The following is a 14,143-nucleotide window of genomic DNA, read 5'->3' as shown; positions in this document are numbered from 1 at the left end:
AAGTTAATAAAGCCCAAAATTATTGCATTTCAAAAGGCCCATAGTAGCATACTTAGTTTGGGTCCTTACTAGTTACTTGTGAGTTTGGACTTTGTTTAAACCTCATCCTTATGTGAGTTATCTAATTCCGGTACGTGTCTAAGCTGCAAAATTGCCGGAATATAGTAATGTTTGCATACTTTTTTCTTTTATCGAAATAAAATAAATTAATGTTTGCATTTCATCACCGTGATAAAGAGAGTTTGTCGTTAAGAAAAGTGCGATAAATGTTCTACAAGTGATCAAAGATACGAAACGTGCTAGCTAGAGAAAATAGTTTCTATAAGTCACGACGACACCTTTATAACAGCAAGGTAACAACTGGGTGCTTCCAATAACTAGTACTTCCATGCGGCTTGTTTAACTATTTGATTTTTACATGTATTTCCAAGATCACCATGTGGTAGAACTGGTAAGTTTTCTGAAACAGTTAATTGTAGAGGACACAATGGAATGAGAAAAGAAATCTTTCGACCATTAGTTTTGCCACTGCACAGGACCCATTAGTTGTCTTCGTCTTCACCACCCTTGCCATTTATAGGAGGGGACTGAAGCTAATCAGAACATCAATCGCACCTGATACCATGTATCTCCTATCATACGTCTCCGTCTTCATAACCCGATACCATGTACACAGAATGAGGTGCCGTCAACGTCAAGTCAACTAATTGCCTGATACCTTGAATCCTTGGGTACCGTCTATATTAATCAATATTCAATACGAAAGACAGGTTGACATTTCGTCAAGGTATCGTCTTTATCAATGGATATGAAGCTATATAGGTTGACATTTAGTCAAGGTGTCGTCCATATCAATGGATGTGGAGCTATAAAGGTTGATATCTAGTCAAAGTGGAATTGAAGTTAATTATAGTGACTATCCTGCTTAAATTTCTTATTCAGATTATTTTAGATGTACGAGTTTGATTAATACGAGATCTTCTTTTTCCTAGACTTGTGGTGAGCATGGTTGACTAATCCTGGTTCTAGCCCCCAAAAAGTCTTATGCTAAGATGAAGAGCTCAATGTTGAAGGAAGTATGTACAATGATGGAGATTTGGTTTCTACGTAACAGAATACTCTTTGAACTTTGAAGATGAAAAGCCTAACTTGGAAGCATTTAAGAAGAGAGTAATTCAAAACACCAAATACTGTTCAATGAGAATGAAGGGAGAAATGTGGGACTGTAGTTATGATTATCAAGTTCTCAGGAACTTTGGTTTAGATAGTCCCCTCAGTTAGTGGTCCTGAGGGATGAGATCCTGAGGGGTGAACTACAGTGTGTTCACTATCGGGCATGGTTACCTGATTGTCTACTACTCTACCACTCCCAAGGGTTCTAATAGCATTCAATTGATTCGATGGTTTTGCACCTACTTCATGAACTCCTCTAGGGTTGGGGGTAGTCTGACTAGGGAGCCTTCCGCTATCTCTCTCACTTAAGGTCTTAGCTATTTGGCCGACTTGAAGTTCTAGCTTAGCAAGGCTCTGAGCATTAGTTTGAAAGTTCTGCTTGGTTTGCTGTTGAAAACTAATTTGGATCTGTGCTAACATATCCTGAGTTTTTGCTAACATCTTAATAGATTCCTCTAAGCTAGTCGTTTTGTTTTCTGGGCCTGATGAATTCTTAGTGTAACCAAAACCTGGGGGAGCATTAGAATTACTAAACTGACCTTGACTCTGGCCCTTAGACCATGAAAGGTTCGGATGGTTTCTCCAACCAGGATTATAGGTTTCTGAATATGAGTCAAACTTCTGACGGTTATCATACCTAGTGTTATTATAGAGAGCATTGGCTTGCTCTTCATTATTCTGTCCTTCCCAAAAAGGCTCCAATCTACCACTAGTGTGACCCACTTCTAAAGCTTCTAACCTTTTTGTTATAGCAGCAATTTTGGCATCTGATTCAAAGTTTCCTTCTACCCTATTAACGTTTCCTCTGCCTAGAAGAATTGTTTTCTGGGGTACCCTATTGCTTTCCCATTGTTGGGTCTTTTCGGCGATTTCATGCAAATATGTCATCGCATCATCAACTGTTTAGTTTTCAAACCTACCTGTACACATCGACTCTACTGTAGTTGTAGTGGGATAATCACCCTCATAAAGGATCTGAACTAACCTAACTTTTCTAAACCATGATGAGGACATTGGGCTAATAAATCATTGAACCTTTCCAAATACCTATACAAAGACTCCCCCTCTTGTTGCGAAAACGTGCAGATTTGCGTCCTAATAGATGATGTTTTGTGCCTAGGGAAAAACTTGTTCAAAAAGGCAGATGTAAGTTGTTCATATGTTTCAATTGATTCGGAAGCCAAACTATACAGCCACGACTTGGATTTATCTTTTAAGGAAAAGGGGAATAACCTGGGTTTCAAAGCATCATCATCAAGGTTTCTAATTTTCAGGGTACTACAAATTTCCTCAAAGTCCCTAACATGGAAATAGGGGTTTTCATTTTCTTTCCCTAAAAAGATTGGGAGCAACTGTAAGGTTCCAGGCTTAAGTTCATAATTTGCTTCAGTTTCAAGTAACCTGATACACGAGGGACGAGTAGTCCTAGTAGGGTTCAACAAATCTTTCAAAGTTGCCATTTCTAGCGCTATTGGACTATCAGGGATTTTCTCCTCAAACGGACGTTCAAAAACGAAATTTTGCAAGAATCGGACTTTCTAAATTGAGGTAATCGAGATGGTTAGAACTACTAGGTTTCTCTTTAACAAATCTACCTAGGGAGTCTCTTTTACGTTAAGGCATGCAACATAATAAGGTAGGGAATACTGTGCAATCACAAAACAAGGCTGACTCAACCAAATCAAACCTAAATTTCTAGCAAACAAAAAGCATGATGGCTCCACTTAGATTGTTTCTAGACCAGCTTCTATTCTTTCGAAAAGGAACTCGTTACAATCTGAGCAAACCCCTCTGGAATCAATCCGAGTCAAAGTAAGTTGAATCGAGGCGAGGGAAGCTCAGTGGAGCTTTGATACCCAAGGCCTCACCGGTTACAAGGCGGCGCAGTCACGCATTCAACTCACAGAAACTATCATGAACTTCGAAGTATGCTCAAAAGAGTAACCAATATTTTTCGAACGACTTTCCTATTAAGCTCGTTACCCTATAGTTCTCGTTCTAGTCAAAATTTTAGGTTTAGGTTCGCGTTTGGTTTCGTTTTCCTAAGGCGGGCAAGAAGAGAACGGTGATGAAATCCGTACCCTTATCTTGTATGGCCAGTCCTTGCCCTTTACTAGGAAATTAAAGCAGCCGTTTTCAAGTCCTCGGCATATATGCAAACGAAGGAATACAATAAACCCGCTGACAGGGGATTCGCGGGTGTTTCAAAAAACTTACCTCCCGTACCAGACGGGCGAAGAACCGCTGAAGTCGACTCGGGCCACGACTCCTATGTCATGTACGAACCCGAGGGGCCGAGGTGATATCGTAATCACCGTCCTTCTCTGTTCAAAGTTTATATTTAAACCAACCCTTCCTTAGGGTTTAAAAATAATAATGTCCAAAGTTTAATGTCCAAGTGTCCAAAAAGAAAAGAAAAAATTACAAAAATAACAAACCCTAATACAGCTCTCTCTCTTTTTTTTTTAATAATAAAAAAAATAAACAAAACCCTAAAAAAAAAAAAAGAAATTGTCTTCTTTTCCGTTCTTTTCGCTTTAATCTTTCGCTCCAAGTCTTTATGCTTTAAGATCCAATCTTTACGAAATCACCAAACTCCTTGGCTCAATTCTCTTTATGATCCAAAACCTGTAGACAAAAGATAAATACCCAAAAACGTAAAAAAGAACAAAAATAATAAAAACCTAAAAAATAAAAGATAAATAAGTCTAAAACCCTAAAAGCAAATCCGCGTTGGCGGCGCCAAAAATTGGTGTATTTTATAGATAGTGGTAAAAGTGGTTCGATTCTCAGACTTGCGAAGGATAAAATATAGACTTAAATTCTAAAACTAAAATAAAAAACTCACTAATAATTATAGCAAACACTGACGAAGTAGATATCAATATTAAAAGACAACTGAGGCTAAGATTTCACTATTTTTTCAAGTTCAAAGTGATTTAATCCAATCTTTATATTTATGCAATTTTCTCATTCAATTTGATTCTTAAACATTGCAACAAATAGATTTTCAAAAGCAATAATTGTAAATATCAAGTATGAAGCATCATTAGTCTATAAACTAAGCATACTTCATCAAAATAGATCACAATCACTCAAGTAAAAATTATATTCAATTACAGCTCAAGGCAAATAATCATAATCATAATTGCAATAAATAGATGAAACAGAATATACCACTTCTTGTTGGAAAAAAATAGCTTCCTCTATCGCCTCAGCAATGGGGTTTAGCTCATCATATTAATCACTTGCTCAAAATACATGTTTGTTGCTCAAAAGTTGATTAAATAGAAGAGAAGGTATGAAGCAGCGTATTTGTAACAGTTGTAATTGTTACAAAACGCACAGTCACAGAAAGCAGTGTTACAGAGAAATACTAACAGTAATAATTGTTGCAGACTGTTACAGGAACGATAGAAAATATATGTTGTTGAATAAAAGACTGCTCGGAAGGGTCTAATGTTCTTCGTATTCTTCAGCAGCAGCAGCAGAACTCGACTTCCTGCAACTTCGATTTCTCGACTTTGTGTTGTTCTAAACTTTCCCCAAACTATGCGTAACCCTTCTATGACCTGAAACCAACCTATATATAGGCAACAGACCCAAAAATAACTCGATTCAATCCCTCTCTTTCCTTCACAGCAAGTCTCGAATATTTCCTTTTCAAAATCTTCTCTACGCGTCTTACAAATTAAATCTGACGTCCAAGAATCTCCCAATGATGGCGTTAAATATACAGAAGATCTTCTACCCTTATCTGCACGTAATCCCCATGTATAGAACCAAGAAAATTCCCGATAATAATGTTCCTCCTCTGTTTTGTTCAATCCAAGAATTCATCCCTATTCCTTCGTATTTGATAAACATACATCCCCTGTTATGCTCTAAGAAGTCCATCCCAACACGAATATGCAGTTGAATCACTCCAAATCAGATCCATAAAATCTCACAAGTCCCATGAAACTCCAAGCCTTTGTTTTGTATAAACTCGATTTTTGACCCTGTTTTTTCGATTCTACAACTCATACTTTCCCTATTTGACCAAAACAGGGTAATCCCAATCCACAACAAACACGAATTCAGCCTAAAACTCGATCAGAATCTTGCCATAATGTTCCGTTGCAAAACTGAATTTGAATTCAATTTTTCCCGCCGAAAATCTGGAGAAGAGAAAGGTCGCCCCTATCCAGAGTAGGGGTGCCAATAGTAGGTGCCTTTGGGGTGTCCTGAGGGTGCCCCTTAGTAATTCGGGTACCCCTTATCCATAGTGAGAGTCCGAATAGCAAGTGCTCTTCGGGTGCGATTTTCGACAACTTTTCGAGTCGATTTTTTCCAAAAATGTTTATTGGATAAAAATACCTACACACACATAAAACACCATAATAAGTACAAAAATGAGTACTATCAATATATAGAATCGAGACAAATTAGATACAAAAATGTGTCTATCATAGATCACTCAAGGTGTAATCTAATCGAACGCCTTAAGCTTTGTGAATTTAGGTTGATCCCAGTAGTTAAACTCTTAGATCAAGGTTTACTTGATGGTGTTGTCTTCACACACGATTGCTCCACAGAATCCCTCTGTAAGGTCTCGTGATTTCTACTTGTATAGAGAGTTAATCGACGATTACTTATCTCATAACTTCCACTAGCAATAGAACAATCAATAGACTAATCTGGTTGTGCACCCAAACCAATCTAACAATCACTCATAAACCCTAGATATAGTAAAGACAAACGATGATGATAAAAACTCTTAATAGGTTTGTATTATTAATAAAGCTTCACGCTTAGAACATTGAATTCATCCTTAGTCAACGAAGGATTTAGCTATTCATATTACAAAGAAGATGATAATGGTGGTTCCCCCTAAAGGGGTAAACCCTAGGTTTTGATGTAGAACTTGTGATATGAGATTCGATGATATTTTTACATAACCTAATACCTTTTTATAGGTTTACATTGCTTGGTCTCCAAGTATTTAGTTAGGTTTAGGAACCCGACCCAAAAATATGACCTAACGACCCCAAACATGCCCTTAGGTCTTCCAAAGTGTGAATACACGTTTCCCATTTGATAAGTTCGCGTACCCAGTCCGCAAACTTCAAATTCCAGCAGATATTTTTGGAAATAAGTCTGCGGACCCCGTCCGCAAACCCAGTTCGCGGACTGCACTCTCTTTGGTATTCAATGAAAACTGTTTTGGCCACAACTTCTTCATCCGAACTCGGAATGACCTCATTCTTTTTGCATTATTTTTATATTTTAATTATCTTCAATATGGTGATGAGAAATCCTTAATTTGAATGAGTTAAGATCGGTATTTGTCCCTTCTCTTGATTATGTGTGTTTTGCTCCTTTTCGTCGCACTTCTTCCACTTCTCTTGGACTTGGGCGCTTGGATACTTGGGATACTTATATTATTAGCTATTTTCAGCACTTTGTAGATATTTTTTGGATGATTCATATAATAGAGACAAATAAGATAAAACAAGAGTAATAACACAAATACATGCAAGAATAATAGCTAAAACAAGTATGGAATGGATACTAAAATCATATGAATTATGCTATTATCAAATTCCCCCACACTTAGATTTTGCTAGTCCTCGAGCAAACTAAATAATACTAATCATAAATACAACAACTCTGTGTCGTTAGGATACGGTTACTCTTAGCATGAATAACAGGCCTTTAAACCCCTAGGTGTCCCTAGTGGACGAGTTATAGTCTCGTGAGGGTTTACAAGAGGTATACCCACAAAACCTACTCCAATTTCTCGCCTTGGAAGAACCACTAATGATAGACACAAAGTAGAAAGCCAAATAATTAGCTTGCATATGTTCTTTAGCTACAAACATCCCATATACATTCCAATCATCACACATAAGCAATTACTTGCATGTGAAATTCAACCTGCTTGTAAAACTTTACTAAGATAGTCATCGTACTTGTTGCAAGGTTTGTCACAACACTCGCATACTGAAATCACATGGATAGATTGTAGGATCAGAATCTCGCAGCAATAATGCCTCAGCGAAATTATTAACAACGCAAACACAACAATGTCGCAAAAGGTTACGGGCAACAATCAACAGAAACTGGTGGCTATGGGAAGCCGAGATCAAGAGGTGTATGAAAGAGAAAGAAATTTCTACAATCGTGGTGGAAATAATAAGATTCAAAGACTTGATCAGCCGCAAGAAACTTATGGAGGTCAAAGAAAAAATTATAATAGAGGACAAGGAGATCACAAGGTAGTATAGGAAGAAATCAAGATGCCACCTCTGAATGCAAGTGTGGACAAAATATGGGAAGATATAATTTTGATGGAGAATATACCAACACCATGGAACATGGGAACGGGACCACCCCAAAGCCGCAGAAGTCATGAGTTCTGTTCTTATCATCATTTTCACGGACATACTACAAATGATTGCAGAAATATAAAGAGAATTATTCTGAGAATGATAGATCAAGGAAAACTAAACCACTTTCTGGTAGGACACCCACAATCTCAACCATTACTACCACCACCACCAGAGCATCACAGAGTAAACACGGTGAAAAAGAAGAAAACGTTCTTCGTAGAAGTTGGTGTAAAAGCAAAGAATCTATTATGTCACTCTATCGTACATTCATACAAGACAATTGAATATTTTCATGACAATGTTTTGAGTAGAGTGTTCGCAAGAGACAGTGATGGAAGAGAAATTATGAACATTGCGAAAACCTCGCCACTAGAGGAATGGCAGAAGCAGACTATTTCTTTTACCGCATAAGAAGTCCCCGAAGGTGGAGAGGTACATGACAATCCATTGGTGGTAAAATTAGAAATTAATCCAAAACCGAAAGAAGATGAAGATGATGAAGCTGAAGACTCATGGGAAATTAATAGGATTCTAATCGATACCGGAAGCTCTGTGAACATCTTATTCTATCATACTTATAAAACCATGGGAGGGAGAGATGAAGATCTTATACCATCAACATATAAGATATATGGTTTTAATGGTACTTCCAACAAGCCTAAAGGGGAGGTTACTAATGCGAATTCCATTGAAGGGAATATCTTCTGAAATCCTGTTCTGTATTGTTGACGTAGAGTCACCCTACAATGCATTAATTAGTCGACCTTGGCTACATGGGATTCTAGGTGTAGCTTCAACTTTCCACCAGTGCATCAAATTCCCTCACCCCAGCGGTGTAGGAATCATAAAAGGAGATTGGGTTGAAGGAAAGAAATGTTATGAAACTGAGGTAGAATCCTGCGAAGCAAAAGCAAACAAGAAGGAAAGTTGGCGACACAAAATCGAAGAGACACAAAGAAGTGAGAGATTGATGGTGGATGCAATCGAACGAAAAGAAGAAGAAATGTTGCGAAACTAATGCTAGCTCAGAATAAGAAATGGTGAACATACCACTACCAAGGAAGCAGTAGCAGAAAATAACAAAGAAGCAGAGAATGGCAATGGTAATAAAAATAAGAAGTGTATGAATGATTGATTTGTTGCGACACTCTTGCAACAAATAAAATTCTCAAAAATACATTTTACTGAATGATGAAAATGAGATTGAGAAGTGAAAATACGATATGATGATGTGCGAGAATCTCGCAGAGATAATGAATTCTACAAAAGACAATCAGAGAACAATGACAAAAGAGAAAGTGGCGAACCTTTATGGCATACACCCTAGTTCGCGAATACAATTTCGCAAGAGGAAAACGTAAGACCTAAAGTACGTCATATAAGGGGGTACCTGTTGCATGGCTCAGGGAAAGGCTATACCGCCACTGGAACCTGAGTCATGGAGATTTGGGGTCGAGAAATCCCATCCGGGAGAGGCACCTTGGATTCTCAACTTAAGCATATGACTTAGGTTGGGCGACTAAGGTAATAATGACTCTCCCAAGGAGTGCAGAATCTGACCAAGGCGCCGAGGTACACGGTTGAGTCAAGAGTTCCAGGGGCGTCTGGAGCGTACCTTGCCATTCTTGACAAGTCTTGGCTTATACTGCACTCGGCCTGAAGAAAACCCCACTTAGGGTGCAGTCTCGTAACCATAAACCGTATAGGTAAAAGGGATAAGAGGCTGCGAAAAAAACTGGTTGTTGTTAAGACCGGATGGGAGGAGCCAACCTTGTATGGTAGAGGTACGCCTCCTTGAAGGGGAAACCAGGGGGTGATAAGGGCGGCACCCTCCATTAAGGAGCTGATAAGTGTCTTAAGATGAAAATGTCATGAGGCTTTTTACTCGCAAGAGTATTAAGGCTTGTCACATTTGTGCGACAATCCTGAAGAGGCAATAATACTAAAGAAAAAGATAATACGGGATCAATGGGTTTTCACATGAAAGTGCGAAGACGTCCTGCGATTTCGTCGCAAGACGGCAATGTCATGGGGGTTTATTTTCGCAAGAATATTTAGGCCTGTCATATTGTCGCAACAAACCTGAAGAGGCAATAATACAAAAGAAAAAGTTAAGACGAGATCAATGGGTTTATGCATGAAAATGCAAGGACGTCCTGCGATTTTGTCGCAATGATAAGAGGTGACATAATAAGACCTTTAACTAGGAAGTCAAAATAAGACCATACAGGAATGAGATTTTGAAAAGAATCAACATTCACTTCGCATATGATTGCGAAATTATACATAAACAACTGCGAAATTGAGGCACAAAATAAGAGAAATCTGCAAAATCTCTCATTTGGATTCAAATAACAGAGGCAAGTATGGGAATGAATGAAATTAGAAAATGTTATTTGTCTCCACATGATAGATTTACGCAAAATTCAGAAATTAATGATTATGTTGATTAACCGTATTGCAAGGAAGAATTGTTTTAATGAATGCAGGTCGAAATGAAAGAAACTCATATATTAAGGAATATGGGGAACTAAAAGAATTCGCAAATATACAAAAAGAAGGAATAAATGTACAAGTATGACAGAAGATCAAAGAAAGAAACAAAGACTACTTCTTAGTTGATCCTTCATCATCTTCATCAGACTAATTCTCTTCTTCGTCTGCATCAGAACCTTTATCTCCATCAGATTCGCTATCAGAGATGATCAGACTAGGAATTTTCTTTGGGATCTCCTCCAATAGATAAGGATAATCAGAGTGAGGAATACTATGGTCGTCGCAAACCATTTGAATAGTTTGATTACGAAAATACAGAGCGTCGTTCTTAAAGTTCGTAACAGTGATCTTGGTTTGATTCTTTAATCTAGAATATTTGTCGTTGCGAGAATAAAGATTCTTTGCGAGTTCCTCTTTTTCAGCTTCAAGTTCCTCAACTCATTGGCGATATCTACTTTCAGATCCTGCGAAGCATATAGCAATTAATCAGTAACTTGATAAAAACTCGTGAAAAACCAAAGATTAATAAAAGGAAAACAGTTAATGACCTTCTCTCTCAGAAATCATATCTCTAATCAAGGTTGTATGCTCAACTTGGAGACTAACATTTACACCTAAATCTTTTCTGGCGTTATCCAAGATTGCCGCGGCCCAAGCGAACTCACCATCACTATTTATGAGAAAACGAGAACGAACTTGGTTTTCTCTCTCGCTAACCACAACATTTTGACGATTGGCTTCATCTCGTTCAAGTTGAACCTCAAGAAGAGTCTCTTGGAATTTCGCCAAAGCCTTAACATCTTCATTAGAGATACGATCTTTATCATCTATAAGTTTGCTAATCTTGGTTCTTAATTCATTGATCTTCTCTTTAGAATTGAGATAAAAACGTTTAAATTGGTTGGCTAAACCTAAACTAGATCTATGATCAATCTCTAAGAGGCGAAATTTGGATTTAAGTTCATTCAAAGGCAGAGATGAAATTTTATCATTAGAAAAACTATTCAAAGATTTATTAAGATGTTCAAGAAGAGTGTCATTATCTAGGGCATCGGGAAATGAACGAAGAAGAATGGCTTCATCAGAAAGACCATAAATGTCTGCAAAAAGGATTAATCAAATAAGATAAGACAATAGGATGAATGAATGAAAGGAAAGGAGAAAAATTGCATACCATAGAGCTGATCGTTAGATTTTTGAAGAGTAGAAATTTTGTTCCTTTGCGAAGAAGTGTTGATTTCCAGTTGTTTGTTCTTCTCGCGAAGACCTTTAACTTCAGCTTCTAATTGTTCGTTCTTCTCACGAATACCTTTAGCTTCAATTTCCAGTTCTTCATTCTTCGTACGAAATTGAAGATTCTTCTTTTCAAGAATTTCGCGGCTCCTCTCCAAATCTGAGGCAACAGCGAAAGAAGCTTTTCCATCCTGCGAAGAAAATACAAAAAATAATTAAAATAAAAAGAAATTTTGAGTCACAATAATGAAGAAGTAAAAATAAGAAGGCATACCAAACTATTGAGGGAATTTAGGAAGCTAGGAGTCACTGATCTGGAGACTCCACGAAGAGAACTATCACCATCCAACAAAGGAGTATCGCAAATAGTTGCGAGAGCTTTTCATATATTGGCGAGGAAATTATATCCCATCCCTTGCCAAGAATCAGAGAAGATACCAGATAATTGTGTCATAGAGGATTCAGGTGGAGAATCTTTATATGCAGCAGAGTCGTCATCATCATCTTTGTTGTCTTCATCATCTTCAGAACCATCAGGGAAATGAACATCTGAAGGAGGAGGAGAATTCCCTCTCTTTCTTTTCTTTGAAGAGGATGCAGATGATTTTCCTTTGCGAAGAATATCTTTACCCTTATCACCAGCCGTCGCAGCCTTGGTGGATTCTTCTACTTCAGCAATAACCTTCACACACAAATGAAGATAAGAAACAGAGGCAACAATATATTTTTTAAAATCATAAAAGAATATTTCTTACCTCATCCGTGTATGAACGAAGAGCTAGCAAGGTATTAGCTTTACCAGTCCTGCGGTAGCTATCTTTCAGTTTTTGGATCTGTAGAATGTCGCAAGAATCAGCGAACAAAAGAGTAAAGATAAATAAAGAAACATAAAGTGGGCGAAATTATAAGAAATATACCTCTTTCACTTTATCAGGCCAAGAGAATACCCAGGGTCGATAAGCGGTGAGATTCACAGGAATGGCATTAGAACCAGCAATATAGGGTCCTTTCAGCATCAAGGGGAAGACACACCATTTATCATCTTTGGACTGGCGAGGGGTTTTATTTATTCCATAATGCCAATCAATGTCATGCATGAGCATTTTATCTTCAACAATAACATCCTTCCTTTTCAAGCGAATACCCCAGCGAGTATTCTCTTTCTTCATGGATATTAATTCATAATTTTCGAAGAAATTCGCTACTGTATATTTCTCAGCGACTATCTCTAGATCTACGAATTTAGGATCCCTAAGTTCTTTGGAATAAAGAGATCCTTTACCAACACCACGATTAGCGAACTCCAACATCAGACGATGCAATCCCCACTCAATTGGAAGATAGCTCGCGAAAATCCCGAGTGAGCGAGAATCTCATAGAACAGAGGAATATCTGGGTCATAAAGAGGAATGGGGAGACCTGTGAGAATTTGACCCAGCAAAATTATGATTGATTGATCATCACAATGTTGATCAGAGAAAAGTTTGATAGAAAGAATTGATTTGGCACTTTCACCAGGAATGGTGGAAAGTGTGAAACCTTTCTCAGCAAGATCTTTTTGAACTTCCTTTAAGTTTTTCTCATGTTTTTGACCACTTGGAGGCATATCTGAATATATAGTATGGGAATGAACAAAGAATTAAGAAGATTGAAGAAGGAAGATAGAAGAAAAATTACAGCAGAGGAATTTACGGAGAAAATGATGAAGTTGTAGAGAAGATGAAAAAGAGAGTAAAAAGAAGAAAAGGGAGAGTAAGAAGAGTATATATAGAGGATATTTTCGAGAAGATAAACACAATTAATGCGAAAAGACGTGAACGATTGAAAAGCAGCGGTTACAGAAGACGTGTCAAGAAATAGATGGGAGAAAGGATACGTGTGATAAATGCAGAATATGAAGTGATGGATGGCTGCGGCATTTCTCACATCGTTCTCTACTTCGCAGAGAAGATATGAGAAGAGGAAAGATGTAGGATCATAATCTCGCAGCAATAATGCCTCAGCGAAATTATTAACAACGCAACACAACAATGTCGCAAAACAATTTCAGAAAAGACATAATAAACGACATCAGCTAAATCATGAGAAAAATATGATGGACTTGCGAAAATTAGGAAGTGTGCGAGATTAATATTGTTAAGGTTGCGAGAATGTCGCAAACCATATCCGAAAATAAAGGACAGATTAGCTGTCATCCACTATGTATTTCCCTATAAATAGTCATTCAGTTGTAAAGAAAAGGGAGAGAGATCTTTTCTGAGTGAGAAGCAAGTAAATAGGAGAGAGAAAATCTAGAGCAGTGTTTATTCTTGATTCCTTAATCTTTTATTATAAGATTGTTCAAAGATTCATCAATAAAATTAAGATTGTTAATCCAAAAATGAGTTGAATGTTAATGAAATCTTGTGAGGGGTGTAGTGTAGGATTTCCTGCAACTACATAGATAAGAAAATGGAAATAGAAAAGTGAAGTGTGCAAATGTTGACTTAAGTGAAAGATGTTACCCACAATACTTATATGAATGTCGTCAAAGGATATATATTTATAGCGCACTAGTTGAGAGAAGCACCCATTTAACTCGACCACATGATTATATACTCTAAGCGCATGTTCCTGTTCAGCAAGTACATGATAGTTGCCTTGGATCCTGCACTCCATGCTTTCTTAGGCAACGGAGACAGGGACAACGTTTCACACATACCTGCTATCAAAGTGTCAAGAACCTCATCAATAGTCTTTTTGACTTGCTATATAATGATGATATGGTTTTTGTTTTCAGCGACTATGATTAGTCCGAAATTCCGGACTTATCATTTATTAGTGTCGATAAATGAAGAGGAGCTTTATTTATTTTTTTATTTTTTTAT

This window comes from Papaver somniferum, unplaced genomic scaffold, assembly GCF_003573695.1.
Source record: "Papaver somniferum cultivar HN1 unplaced genomic scaffold, ASM357369v1 unplaced-scaffold_132, whole genome shotgun sequence".
NCBI lineage: Eukaryota > Viridiplantae > Streptophyta > Magnoliopsida > Ranunculales > Papaveraceae > Papaver > Papaver somniferum.
The sequence above is the reverse complement of the archived record's forward strand: the minus strand, read 5'-3'. Positions refer to the sequence as shown.